Source organism: Cryptomeria japonica, chromosome 6 (genome assembly GCF_030272615.1).
Source record: "Cryptomeria japonica chromosome 6, Sugi_1.0, whole genome shotgun sequence".
Taxonomy (NCBI): domain Eukaryota; kingdom Viridiplantae; phylum Streptophyta; class Pinopsida; order Cupressales; family Cupressaceae; genus Cryptomeria; species Cryptomeria japonica.
Window position 1 is genome coordinate 155,472,280 of NC_081410.1, and position 15,919 is coordinate 155,488,198.

The following is a 15,919-nucleotide window of genomic DNA, read 5'->3' on the forward strand; positions in this document are numbered from 1 at the left end:
CAAGGGTGTCCTCTTGTCCCTGCCTTGTATATTATTATCATCGATGATCTGCATTATCTAGTTAAGTGAAATGAACTAAAGGAATTGGTCTCCCAAATAATGAAGAATTGACTAATGTATAGTTTGTTGATGACACGGCAATTATGATGTCCCTTGAGGAAAATAACTTGTCTGCTCTGCTAGAAAACATCAGTATTTTTTGCAAAGCTTCTGGTAGTAAGGTGGTTCTACATAAATATTCTTTGCTTGGCTAGACTCACTCCCCCCCTACATGGTTGTCTCGTTTCTCAATAAAATGGGGAGGCCCCAATCAAATAGTTAGATATTTGGGTATCCCCTTTTCAGTTTCCCCTAATCTAAAAGAAATATGGGAGTGGATCAGGAATAAGATTGATAAGAAAATTTCTAAATGGAATAGGAACTTTCTCTCATTGGCTAGCAAGTATCAAGTTTGGTAGAAGATACTCTCCTCATATAATATATACTTCTTCTTTGCATGGTTATTCTGCAACTACCAATATATCATATCTAGAAGCAAATTAGGAATTTTGTGTGGTTTGATGGAAAGGGCAATTAGAAGCAACATGTTGTTAGATGGGTTTGGTGTGTCTTAAATAAAGATATTGGAGGGTTGGGGCTGAAAGATCTTAGAATTAAGGGGATTGCCTTGGCTGCCAAGTGGATTTGTAGGGCAGTTTCTCAAAATGAGCCTTGGAAAGTGTTTTTAAGACATAACATCTTGATGTCGGCCCCGAAGAGGGCCAAGAAGTGGAGGGATTTACCTTTTTGTGATCTAATTTGAGGGAAGCTTGAAGTCTCCCCCAATGGTTTTGTGATCTTTAAATCCTTATGGAAGGCATGGGAGATGGTGACTCGGTTAATTAGAAATAATGAATGTTTTAAAGATGATAATTGCATCAGTGCTACTAGATCCATATGGTGGAATTTAATTCATAAGGATAAGCCCCTTGCCATAATATTTCAAGGCTTCTCTACTCTAAAATGGCATAACTATGGTATAAGAACCTTTGTTGATGTTGTTCATAATGGTTCCTTGATTTCTTGGGAAGCCCTATCATGTAGGTTTAATGTGCCTCCTTCTCAATTCGAAACCTATATTCTTTTGAAAGATTCTCTCTCCCCCTAGACCTCCTCACTTCCTATCTCCCTAACCTCCTCCCGCCCTTCTTCCTTTGGTTATCTAGAAAATACCCCCCTCACAAGCATCAAGTCTAAAACTATCTATAATGCCCTGATGGACTCCTCCTTTGTTGTTGAACATCTAAATGTTGTGTGGAATATGGATTGGAGTAAGGTGCATTGGGGTAATGCTCTTAATAGGAGATGGTCTGGGTCTTCTGAACCTAAGAAGAAGTTTTTTGCTTGGAGAGTGCTCTTAAATAGACTTCCCTTTAAAGATCCCAATGGAAATGTCACCCTTTGTCATTAATAGACTTCCCTTTAAAGATCCTAATGGAAATGTCACCCTTTGTCATTCATGTCGCCTCCCTGAATCTGTCCAACATGTCTTCTTTGAGTGTCTATTTGCTAAAGAAGTTTGGAGCCTGTTTGGTCCTCATTTTGATAGGTTTAAGGTTGCAAGCATTGATGTTATCCTAGGTTTCTTTAAGGGCTATAAGAAATCTTCTAATTCCTTTTGATCTTATCTTTCTTTGGAAATCTTATGGTTGATATGGAAGTTTTGAAATGAAGAAGTTTTTAATGGTAGGAGTAGGAATCTTACTGAGTCTCTGAGGAGACTCGTTTTTCATCTTGTCTCTTTGCAGATTTTAGTGGTAATAAATTTGGATGAAGAAAATTTTGATAAATGGCTAGATGATGGCACCATTCATGTTCACATCAGAGAGATTTCTCATGGATTCACATGGGAACAGGGTGATGTTCAGAAGACTCTGTTGGAACAAGCATTGATGAAATTCATGCACCACCTCGAGGCGCGTCAGACTATGGAGAATTTGATCAACAAAGAGGAGGAGTAGCTTCGAGAGAGGGCCTCACACCCTCACAAGGAACAGATCCTAGATGGCTTGGTGGAAGTTTGGATGGAAGGAGACCGTGGTTGTACTGCCTGGATCCTGCCTTTTGGAGCTAACTGTCATCCTGAGGGTGACATTGTGTTTAGATGATTATATGATGATACTGTGTTTAGACGACTAGATGATGACACTATGTCCCTTTTGCCTTAGTCTTATAGTTATCAATGATGTAATTTTTAGTTTCTTTTGATTATCTTGTACGAGGTTGGTTATATCTGACTTGTTATTTGGTTGTGGACATGCTTGGTTTCTATGGGCTCTGATATGTAATTTTTTATTTGAACTCCTTTATATTTAATAGAAAAAATTATGATATAAATATTAATATTAAATTATTATTAAGATCTTATTTTTATATTTCTATTAAACTCTTTACAAAAGTTAAAAAAAGCTTTTAGAACCAAATTATAATTATTATATTATTATATTATTATATTTCTATTAAACTTTTGACCAAACCATTTTTTTTGTTTGTTGTTATATTTGTTCTTATCCATATCCTTATCCTTGAGGAAAAGGTGGATTTTATGTAGTGACACTTTCATTCCCCCATAATTAATAATATTAGACTGAGATAATTACAAAATTCATTGATTACATGATGAAGATAGAGAGAATTAATTGATTAGTAACACTAAGAACGAGTGGTAGTTGAGAGGCGGAAGTGACGATATAATTAGCATTAAATAATTTAAAATAATAATAATAAAAAGTTTAATGCATTTAAGTGTCATGCAAACACGTCTAATCAAATGCTTCTAGTTTTTATTGATGGATGTTTTTGCATCTACATGTAAGTATAATATGCCTTCAGTATAAATAAACTTAATTGTTTCAAATGTTAATTGGATTGAATTTATACTTTTTGAAAGGGGTTAAGTAAAATGAGACATATATATTTAAAATGTTAAGATAGCAATAAGGCTTATTTAGTTCATAGTGAGATTTTGATTTTGATTAGTTTAACTAGTTAATATATTATAATAGTTGTAGTCACATAAATCTGTCCATTTTAATTAAATGAATATTTTGTATTTATTTGATTAAAAATCCACTAACCATCAATTAATTAAATTAATATTTAATTAATTCATCCCCAAACATTCTTCTATTAATTAAATAAATTATTCAATTTATTTTAATTAATTCATTAAACCAAATACAAATCAATTAAATAAATAAAATCAATTTATTTAATTAAATCCCCCTTTTCCTCTTTTAAATAAATTAACATTTATTTAAATCATTATCCCCACCCCACTTGCATTTTCCTACAAATGCAACTTGCACACATATTTGAAATAAATGAATTTTTATTTTAAATAAAATCCTATTTTCCCTCACCCACCAAATCCACTTGCAAAATCTAATCCCCTTCTAAATTCTTCTAACCCCTTCCTAATTAGCCTAATCCATCCCCTAAATATTGTCACATTCCTAAGCAAAATGGAGTCACTTCTCAAAGATCCCAAAGTCTTGGATAACCATTGAAGGTTTTCAACCTTCAACCACCAAAAACCCCAAAGTCTTTGAAAACCATTAAAGGCTTCCAACTTTCAACCACTTAATCCCCAAAGTCTTCAATAACCATTAATGGTTAATTCAACCCTCCCACATGGTTAAAACATTTGTTTTGACTCAACCTCTACCCAACCCAAGGGTCTCATCAAGCCTTCAATGCTTTGACCATGATTATCTCTTAATCATTTGCACAAAGGTTTATCCTTGGATTAACTCCTAATCCAGTGGGTAATCCTAATTTAGGCTTGACCCTTAGCCTTTAGATAACCATGAGGTCTTCTCAGGCCTTTAATGCCTCCAACCTCTTCTTTCAACCCAATCCTGTGTTGACACTTGTCACCATGTCATTGGTGCAAATTGTGCACATGGATCCCCAACTTTCAAGCTTGACCCTTGATTAAACCATTCAATCCTGGCCATCCATTGCTCCATTTTTCCTATAAATAGAGCCCATTCCTTCATAATCCAGATCCTGAAAACTTGTAAGCATTTAGACTATAGCCATTTTAGAGAGCATTTAGCATAACATAACTAAATCTTGTCTTTTTGGTTAAAATACTTCATTTTAGCATTAAAATAGCTTTTCATTTCATATTTAGAGCTATTCTATAAATCTCAATCCTCCATAAGCATCCATAGTGCAAAAAGCTGCTGAGAGCTACACTATTTTGGAACTTGGAGAGGAGAGGAACAAGGGAGAAGGAACTAAGAGTATGTTAGGAGGTATTTGGAGATGCCTCATCATGTTTGCTTTGATAGTTAAATATGCTTGCATGCTTATAGTCTCTCTTTTGGTATGCCTTTTTAGATTAGTTTTCGATTGACTAACACTAATGTTTTCTGTGTTTTGTGTTCTTTAATCATAGACTAACCTTATGCCATTTAGGAGGGCATCATTTGGTGAACCCGACGTGAATCGAACACGCAACCTTCTGATCATTGTTTTTAAAATTAACATTTTTTCTCGTTGAAACTGCCACACAGGTCGCGCTTCGGCGCTATTGAACGCGTTTTAGCGCTATTGAAAAATTTCTTTTAGCGCTATTGACCCTAAAGTAGCGCTATTGAAAGTTTTTCAACGCTATTGACAACATTCCAGCGCTATTGTATCAGTTTCAGCGCTATTGACCCACTTCTAGCGCTTTTGTCTTCTCGGGATTTTCTTTTCTTTAAGCGCTACTGTTTAAATTAGCGCTTCTGCTCACGCAGACTAGCACTATTGTATTAATCAGCACTTCTGTAAAAACACAGAATAGCGCTATTGCGACAGAGTGTCGCTCAAATGGACTTGTAACCAAAAAATCAAGAATTAGGCTTGTGGAAGCCCCCCTCTTTGAGCATCGATTTTATTAACTTGTTTCTTTTCTTTGTGCAGGTTAAACAACACAACAAAAATCACAAAAATTTTCATTTAGTGCTTAAAAAGAACTTAAAAACACAAAAAAGAGTTTTTCATTGTTTTCTAGTTAGGCCTCATTTTTATTTGGTGCTTAAAATCAACAAAACAAACTTTCTTTCTTGCATCAATTGGGACTTAAAAAATCACAATCCACATTTCAAATTTTTGGTGCAGTAAAAAGAACAATCCACTTGTCTTCATTTTTGGCAAAAACAAATTTTCCTTCATGCAATCGTGTTTTTCATTAAGTTGACCAGGACTTTCAACTTCTAGATTACAAAAACATATTGCTTTGAAGTTAAAATGAACACCATGGCTGTTGGAGCAACATCTCCAAATAGTTAGAACACATTTGCAAATGTTGGATTAAAAAAAAAGAACAAGTGAATTTCGTGTTTGGCACGCTTGTGCACAAAAGTCAGTCGAGTGGACCTACTTCTAACACACACTATCCTCTCCCTTGGCTCTCGTGGTCCTAGGTGCAAGAGAAAAGTGTTAGTAACGCTCAAATTTTATCTTTTTAAGAGAGGCCTGCCAAGGGATCGATACTCTTGGGAACGACCTCGAGCGGTAAATCCTTCGAGCCGCTATAGAAATCAGGTGAGAGCGAAAGCTGTAGCCTTGGGTATAGCTGTTCCTACAGTGTAACTGGCCGAAAGGACAAATGGGCCCCACCACCAGTTACAAGGCTCTTAAGTGAGTCACTGCAGAATGAACTTATGTCCAAAGCCATCGAACATGACTAAACACTTTTAAGTAGTAGCCCACCTGTTCTATTGATTGAGGATATTTGAGGTATAATTTAGTGCAAGAGCATAGATGGTTTTGCTCCCAAGATACTCACCATACATATTTCCTTGAGTAGAAACATAGCTTTTTGAAAAGTCACTTGTGGCTGGATAAAAGTGGTGACTCCCCCATCATAGGGATCATCTATTTGTTATGCTCGCGCAAGACTTAGTATATCACATCCTTACCTGCCACGGCGGGATTCATAAGGTATGTAGTACCAAAGTCGAAGAAATATCAAGATGTGGGCTAAATTTATCACAACTGGCCATTTGACCTTAGGGATAAAGAGTGTTTGAAGTGTGTTCGTTTTACAGACCTAGAGCAAATTGAGCCGACTTCAGGCTTTGGAATTACACCTTAAAATACATCTAAAGGAAGGGTCAAAAACAAGTCCAAGGATTGGGTTGATCTAGACCCATACTCATTTGTGCCTTTAAGGCTACAATCTTGTGTTTGTGTGCTTGCTTTGTTTTTCTTGTCAAAGAAAAAATCAGAAAATCAATCCCAAAAACAAAGTACTCATCCAACATCTGTCAACACAACCAAAAATACCAAAAACAAAGTGCAAACAAACAAAGAGTCAAAAATTTATGACCATTCTTCACATCTTGCGAAAGAAGAAGTGTCATCAGAGTATCACCTTGAAAAAGAGACCATTAAGCTCAAAAGCTTTAATCAAAAGGAGGAAATTCTTCTATCTCAATAGACAAATCTTTGTCTCACATAGAGTCTTTCTACATCGCATGCGTCTATACCTTCAAGGTAAAACAAACGAGTTTGATTCAGAATCATTGAACCGCAGAGCTTTTATGCAATATAGAGCTCTGAGTTATCACAAAAATCAAGGAGGAAAGATTAACCCCAATTTCTTCCCAAACATCTGTATCACCTACAACACAGCTCGAGAAGTGCCACCAACACCCGAAAGGGAAGAGATAGAGTTTGTCCCATTTGTAACACAAAGTTTTTATTGAAGTTGAAAACAAAACATCCATCATCTCATTCATACATCATCACTTCATCATCAATTCATCCCAAAACTCTCAAAACATTCAGAGGTTCTTGTCCCAAATTCTCTTTTTAGATATTGCTTGAAATCAAACACATCACATCACTTTTAGATTGTTTCTACATCTAGGATAAGCTCATCCTAAGAGACACATCTACGCAGGTTAAAACTAGTTCATGAGTGAATCCTCTCATTACTAGGTGATGCCCTCCTAAATGGCATAAGGTTAGTCTATGATTAAAGAACACAAAACACAGAAAACATTAGTGTTAGTCAATCGAAAACTAATCTAAAAAGGCATACCAAAAGAGAGACTATAAGCATGCAAGCATATTTAACTATCAAAGCAAACATGATGAGGCATCTCCAAATACCTCCTAACATACTCTTAGTTCCTTCTCCCTTGTTCCTCTCCTCTCCAAGTTCCAAAATAGTGTAGCTCTCAGCAGCTTTTTGCACTATGGATGCTTATGGAGGATTGACATTTATAGAATAGCTCTAAATATGAAATGAAAAGCTATTTTAATGCTAAAATGAAGTATTTTAACCAAAAAGACAAGATTTAGTTATGCTATGCTAAATGCTCTCTAAAATGGCTATAGTCTAAATGCTTACAAGTTTTCAGGATCTGGATTATGAAGGAATGGGCTCTATTTATAGGAAAAATGGAGCAATGGATGGCCAGGATTGAATGGTTTAATCAAGGGTCAAGCTTGAAAGTTGGGGATCCATGTGCACAATTTGCACCAATGACATGGTGACAAGTGTCAACATAGGATTGGGTTGAAAGAAGAGGTTGGAGGCATTAAAGGCCTGAGAAGACCTCATGGTTATCTAAAGGCTAAGGGTCAAGTCTAAATTAGGATTACCCACTGGATTAGGAGTTAATCCAAGGATAAACCTTTGTGCAAATGATTAAGAGATAATCATGGTCAAAGCATTGAAGGCTTGATGAGACCCTTGGGTTGGGTAGAGGTTGAGTCAAAACAAATGTTTTAACCATGTGGGAGGGTTGAATTAACCATTAATGGTTATTGAAGACTTTGGGGATTAAGTGGTTGAAAGTTGGAAGCCTTTAATGGTTTTCAAAGACTTTGGGGTTTTTGGTGGTTGAAGGTTGAAAACCTTCAATGGTTATCCAAGACTTTGGGGTCTTTGAGAAGTGACTCCATTTTGCTTAGGAATGTGACAATATTTAGGGGATGGATTAGGCTAATTAGGAAGGGGTTAGAAGAATCTAGAAGGGGATTAGATTTTGCAAGTGGATTTGGTGGGTGAGGGAAAATAGGATTTTATTAAAATAAAAATTCATTTATTTCAATAAATGTGTGCAAGTTGCATTTGTAGGAAAATGCAAGTGGGGGGGGTTTTAAAATGATTTAAATAAATGTTAATTTATTTAAAAGAGGGAAAGGGCGATTTAATTAAATAAATTGATTTATTTATTTAATTGATTGGAATTGGATTTAATGAATTAATTAAAATAAATTGAATAATTTATTTAATTAATAGAAGAATGTTTGAGGATGAATTAATTAAATATTAATTTAATTAATTGGTGGCTAGTGGATTTTTAATCAAATAAATACGAAATATTCATTTAATTAAAATGGACAGATTTATGTGACTACATTTGCCCCTTTTTGAGACGGTGCGGTTTATCGCGTTGTTTCAAAGAAAGAAAAACTGGTGTGAAGAAATGCCCCATAAAATGTTAATTTAATGGGTGGTATGCCCCCTCGAGAGATGGGCCGAAAAATTGCGAAAAATCGGGCGAGCTCTCGAAAAAGAATGAGAAGTGGAGGGGAGGTAGAATAGAAGAAATTAGCAACAACAGTGAAAGAATGGAAGAAAAATAGAGTGAATACGGAGAAACAACAAGCCAGCGAGTACCCTGAGGTCATGCAAGAGATACATAGTAGATGTAGTGTGGGGTTTGGATTGATGCTATACAATTGATCAAAATTGGTTAGACAATCTGGTGCAATCGGTTTAATTGCCCCGGTCAAGTCAAAGCATGACAGTTGATGCCAGTTGTTTGCTTGGACAAGATAAAGTCTGAGTAAGTGAATCAAAGTGACCTGATGAGACTTAGGCAATTGATGCAATTGCCCGATGAAGTCAAGGTATATGAAGCAAAAATACTCGTTGAGACTTAGACAATTGATGTAATTGTCCGATGTGATTGTGTTTGATTGGTTGATCAATTGATACTATGTGCATGTGATGGGTGGTTGTGGGGAATCATGGCAGCCCCGTTGAGACTAGGTCATTATGATAAATGCCTGATGTAGTCTAGTATTTGCCATAATCGATTACCTGTTGAGACTCGAAGATACATGATCAGAGTATCTGTTGATAGTCTAGGTGTGTGTGAGTCAATGTACCTGTGCAGATAGAGTAACTTGCTTGGCTTATTGGATGACTTAGGATAGGAAACACAATCCCTCCTATTTAGAGATGGATGGTGATGAACGTGGCTTGATTGGGTTGATTGAGAAATGATGTAGGGTATGTGATGCTGATTATCGAGATGGGGAGGGTGAGGGGGGGTGGGTTTGATGTTAGATAGAAGAAAGGGAAAACCTATGACTCATTCCTATGGAAGAAGAGGAAAATAGAGTATGCATTATTATGACTATGTATGCATGATATGCAACTATTATGAATATATGGATGGTTGGAATGCAACGGAATGCAATATATACAGATGAGATGGAATGACGATCCATAGTGCTCTATTTTCATCATTGAGCTTTAAAATGTTGGAAGAGAATACAAGCATCTTGACACAATGATTCAAGATGACCTGAGTATTTCTTTCATGGATTTTAATATAGCAAGTTAATACAAACGACTTGATATAAGGGTCAAGTCGACCAAAGTATTGCTTGCGGAACAGACAAGGATTATCTCCTTTCGTGCATGACTTGGATCGTCCTCCTTGATCTTAGGCTGATCATATCTTGAGACAAGTGCATACCGTACTAAAAATAAAACCTTTATCCAATTTGGAGGAAGAGGAACCAAAGGATGAGCATTGTACCTGCAACCAAACAGCATATTTACATAAAGAATAAAGAATAAGGATCCTTGGTAATGGCTCATGCTCATATGGTCGAGGTATACGCTGTAGTCAGCAAGCCGTAGTGATCTATGACTGCATTTTGCATAAGATCACGTAGCTTAGTGAACTTCCCACGTAGACACCATTAGTACATGCCCCAGAACTTCATCGGAACTAATGCGTAAACGATATAAAACAATGCTGAAAGATCCTGATACAGATAAACGAACGATTGTACTCACAAATCAACCAAGTATTTGATAGCTTAACATAATTTTCTTGTCAAAGAAAACGTCATCTTGTCTTTTTTTTGGTAAGGAAGGATGCATCCTTGTTTAAGACAGTTTGGATTGTTGATGTTGATTGTGTTGGTCGAGTGATAAGTGGTCATTTGTGTGAGTATTTTGTCAATGTTTGTTTTGTATCTGATCGGATGAATATGTACAAGGTGTTGCCATGTTTTTTTTTGTGTGTGATTTTTGATGGGTTTTTTGATGTTTTTGGATTTTGTGTAATAGTTTTTGAATGTTTTTGGATTTTGTGAGTCATTTTTGAATGTTTTTGTATTTTGCGAGACATTTTTGAATGTTTTTGTATTTTGCGAGACATTTTTGAATGTTTTTGCCAATGAATCACCAGTAATGTAGAATCCACTTCCATCACGAGGGTAAGGGTATTGCCCCCAGTTTGTAGACCTGACTATGAAAAGGTGGGATGCTAGACGCATGGAGTACTTTCTTAATTGCAGATCAAATAACAAGCCATAGTTTGGATGGATGGATGTATGTGTGCATGAATATGATCGCAACAAGCTTTGAAAGATAATGGAGCTATTGCCTTTACGAGTGGTGCCTGTTTGCCAGGTTTTCACCATCGCACTTACCCAAGGTGCCACCGGAGTGGTTGTTCACCGTTTGGATGCATGATTTTTCTTTACTTTTTTGAATGTTTTTGTATTTTCTTCAGGTCATTTTCTGAATGTTTTTGGTATTTTTCTTCAGGACATTTTCTGAATGTTTTTGGTATTTTTCTTCAAGACATTTTCTGAATGTTTTTGGTATTTTTCTGATATGTAGGGGAGCCTGATGCCTTGTACACCTTAGGTATAAAACCTTTTGAGGTGCATGCTATTGATTGGATCTGCGAGCGGTTCTCCTTCTGGTGTAGCCAACTGATATGCCCCGGACCCGAATACAGTAGTGACAACATATGGGCCCAACCAGTTTGATTCAAACTTGCCTTGATGTTCTCTGTTTGGTTGGTTGCGAGGATTTTCTCGAAGAACAAGATCACCTACCTCAAATGTACGAGATCTAACTCGGTGATTGTAACTTCTACTCATGCGCTGCTGATAGGCTTTGAGGTGATTGTATGCAGCTTGTCTTTTCTCATCAAGTAACTCTAAGTCCTGAAGGCGTGAGACTCTGTATGCTTCATCATTGATGAGATTATGCAAGGAAACTCGTAATGATGGTATCTCGACCTCAATAGGCAAGATAGCTTCTGCACCATAGACCAATGAATAAGGAGTTGCACCTGTAGGGGTTCGAATGCTAGTTCGATATGCCCATAATGCTGGATTCAATTGAACATGCCAATCACGACCGACATCATTGACTGTCTTCTTTAGGATTCTCAATATGTTTTTATTGGATGCTTCGGCCTGACCATTGCCTTGTGGGTAATAGGGAGTGGAAAAGCGGTGTTGGATATGAAATTTCTCACAAAGTTCACGGACATCCTAATTTTTGAAAGGGAGACCGTTATCTGTGACAATAGAGATGGGTACACCATACCGGCAGATGATGTAATTGAGGATGAATGAGGCGATCTGCTTGCCGGTAACTTGGGTAAGTGGAACAGCTTCGATCCACTTGGTGAAATATTCGGTGGCGGTAATAATGAATTTATGGCCATTGGATGAAGATGGATGAATCTTACCCACAAGGTCAAGGCCCCATTGACAAAAAGGCCATGGTGTCATGATTGGTTGCAGTTCCTGGGCCGGTGCATGTATCAGGTCGCCATGAACTTGACATTTCTTGCATTTCCTGACAAAATAGTAGGAATCCTTTTCCATAGATGGCCAATAGTATCCAGCTCGCATGATCTTCTTGGCTAGTGATGGACCACTTGAGTGAGTCCCACAAATTCCTTCATGTACCTCTTCCAAAGCCTTTGTTATCTCATCTTGTTCTAGACATCGAAGGAGAGTACCATCAAGACCACGTCGGTATAGGGTTTCGGCAATAATGGTATATCGAGCAGTTTGGCGAATGAAGGTTTTTCGTTGGTTATTTGATTGGTTGGGAGGAAGGGTGTGATCGCGAAGATAGGTGTAGAACTCACCGTACCATGGGGATTCGGAACCAACAAGGCGACATATGATTTCAGATTCGGGGATATCATAAGCGGGAATCCAAAGCTGTTCTACCAAGAACTCGTAGCGTGTTGAATTCTGTGGAAGATCTAGTAGAGATGCGATGGTAGCCATAGCGTCAGCAGCTCGATTCTGATCTCTTGGTATCTGCTCAAAAGTAATAGTAGTGAATGATGTCTTTAAACTGTCCACCATTTGCTTGTATGGCATGAGTTTATCATCTTTGGTCTGATATTCATCTGTTGCTTGTCGAATGACCAGTTGCGAGTCGCCATATACTTGCAGTTCTTGTAATTTCCATTGTATGGCTAGCCTGAGTCCTGTGATCAAAGCCTCATATTCTGCTATGTTGTTTGTGCATGGAAATGTGAGCCTGTAAGACTTCGGGATGCTATCACCTTGAGGTGTGATAAACAGAATGCCTGCCCCCGAGCCATGCCTAGTGTATGAACCATCAAAATATAGTTTCCATGACTGTGCTTCTGTAATCATGAATATCTCTTCATCTGGAAAATTGGAAATGAGAGGATGATCACCTATGAGAGGCGCATCGGCCAACTGATCTGCAATGACCTGCCCTTTGATAGCTTTACGGTCCACATACTCGATGTCGAATTCACTTAGAATCATTACCCATTTGGCCAAACGACCTGTCAATGCTGCTTTGCTGAGTAAGTACTTGAGTGGATCAATCTTTGCAATGAGTTGCACCTTGTGTGTCAATAGATAGTGTCGCAATTTAGTGGCTGCCAGGATTACTGCTAGGCAAGCTCGCTCAATAGGTGTGTAATTGAGTTCATAGCCAACCAGTGTGCGAGAGATGTAGTAAATAGCACACTCTTTTCCTTCTGCATTATGTTGTGCCAGTAGTACACCCAATGCTGTACTTGTTGCTGAAATATAGAGTAACAACGGTCTACTTGGATCTGGTGGCATCAACAATGGTGGATTCATGAGATAGTCTTTAAGTGCGTGAAATGCTTGCTGGCATCTGTCATCCCATTGAAAGCGTATGTTCTTGTGTAGCAAGTGTGTGAAGGGGTGACACTTATCAGCCAATTGTGCAATGAATCTTCGGATGGATTGAAGCCGTCCTTGTAATGTCCTTAGCTGACTGATATTCCGTGGAGGTGGCATGTCCATTATTGCCTTAACCTTTGCTGGGTCGACCTCAATACCTTTGCTTGAGACAATGTATCCTAGAAGTTTCCCAGAGGTCACTCCAAAGACACATTTCTTTGGGTTGAGTCGAACATGATATTGTTCCAGTCTATCAAAGATTTGATCTAAGATATGGAGATGTCCTTCTCTTGTGAGTGATTTTGTTAGTAAATCATCCACATAGTCTTCCATCATAGTATGCATCATGTCATGGAAGATGGTGGTCATTGCTCTTTGATAGGTCGCTCCTGCATTCTTTAGTCCAAAAGGCATTACATTCCAGCAGTATGTGCCCCATGGACATGTGAAGGCTGTCTTATGTTGATCTTCTGGTGCAATCTTTATTTGATTGTATCCTGAAAAGCCATCCATGAGTGAAAGCATGGCATGTCCTGCTGTTAGATCCACTATGATGTCAATATTTGGAAGGGGGAAGTCATCCTTAGGACAGGCCTTATTTAGATCTCTGAAGTCAGTACAAATGCGGATGCCCCCTTTTGGTTTGCCAACTGGCACGATGTTGGAGATCCATTCTGCATAATCAATTGGTCTAATGAAACCAACATCTAGGAGTTTCTTGAGTTCTGTTTTGACTAGCACTGCAATCTGGGGATGCATCTTACGAAGCTTCTGCTTGACAGGTTTGGCTCCTTCTGCTACGGTGAGGTGATGCATGACTAAATCAGGATCAAGCCCAGGCATGTCTGCATATGACCATGCAAAGTTGATCTGACGCTGTTGGAAGAACTCTATAAATTGAGGCTGTTCCTCTGGAGTGAGAAGAGATGCCAAATGTATGATATGAGGGTTTTCAGGAGTCCCCACATTGTATTCTTTAGTCTCCTCAATGAGAATTGTCGATCGTTCCTGTTGTGTACTAGCAGGGAGAATGTCAAACCCTTCATCCTCAGGCGCCTCAGAGAGGTTTTCACCGTTGGATACGCTCTTTCTTTTTACTTTTGTTGGATCAAACAGTGCCACAGTGTGGTTTTCACTGGAAGATCCATGTTTTAATGTTATATTTTTGCAGCTGAAGGGTTTGGCACCCGCCCCGAAGTATGTTGCACTATTAAGTTCAATGGCGAATCCAGCTTTGTGATCCCCACTTGGTAGATTATAGCTTAATTCCAAAAAGTCAATGATAGCCTCATCGTTCTGGAAGAGGTCAAGACATGGGGGATTTGGTTGGTTCCATTCAATGAGTTCAGGGTGGATAATGGGCATTACTTCATCGATTAGATTAAGTTCGTTAGAGGTATCAGTGAGGGTTAAGACAGTGTGGTGAAGGTCGTTGATGGTACTTTCCCTGTCAGAATCAGGCGTAGGATGAGACGTAGGGTCTGTGGAAGATGTTTCCAGCTCAGGTACCCAAGTGGTTTTTATCTGTGCCTCTCCGTAAACAGGAATGTCTTTGCGTGGCGAAGGTGGTGATGTGTCTTCCTCATCTGAAGTATTAAGTTGCACTGAATCGAATTCCCACTCATGTGAGTCGGTCTCTGAATCACTGTCCAGCATCCGATTGCTATACCATACTGGGATGTCTTTGGAGTTGAACACGGCAGGCATGATTGGTTTATGTACTTTTGTGGTGATCGATGTTGCAGGAACCGTGATGGGGTTTAAAGGATTTGTTACTGGAAGTATTGGTAATGGTGACTCAGTGGCTTCTGCTAGAACTACTGGCGCCATAGATGTTGCTGCGGGTTCTGATACAGTTGTTGCTACAGATGGTGTTGCTAATGGGATTACTGGTTCGATTGGTGGGATGTTTGGCACTGGTGATGGTTGCGATGGGGTTGTGAGTCTCGATGGGGCAGTGGGGATAGTGTTTGATGGTGCTTTGAGTATGAAAGGTGTCCTCTTTGCAGTAGGTGGGCAATATGGTTTGCTAGGTTTTCCTTTAAATCTGAGTTTAGGAAGGACTTCTTTTTCAAAGCCTAGGCCTGTATTACCTTTGGGCTTGAACTCTGGCAACAGCAGTTCTTGTCGTCCTTGTTTGCAGGATCCCAAAGCACTTTGACCATCATACCCCATTCTTTGCATAATGAGGAGGCCTTTGCCATACTGTTCTGTAGGAAGCGTAACTCGCGGTTTATTAGTGGTAACGGGGTCTTTATAGATCCAGTCTGCTAGGTCCTCATCTTGTGTTTCTTCCTCTTGACTCTTTCCAAGGACGAAAGGCGTTAAAGCACATGCGGGCGTGACTATGGATTGTTGGAGCAACTGCTGGGGTTTACCATGCATTCTAGGAGAAGTGGGCATTTGTCCCACACAAAAGAGCTGACTCAAGTTATATTCCCCGGGACCTTCCTCTGTGACTTTCATCTTAAGCTTTTCTTGCTTGGGTATAGGAGTGTTTGAACTGGCAAGAGAGGCGGGATTTACATATGATGTGGAGGAAATGGCTTCCCTATTATTAGGAACTGTAATCTCTGGTTGATGGCTGATATTATGGCAAAATGCAAAGGGATTTGCATCGCCCAGGATTGTGATCTCTGCACCATTATGTGGGAACTTGATACATTGATGGTAG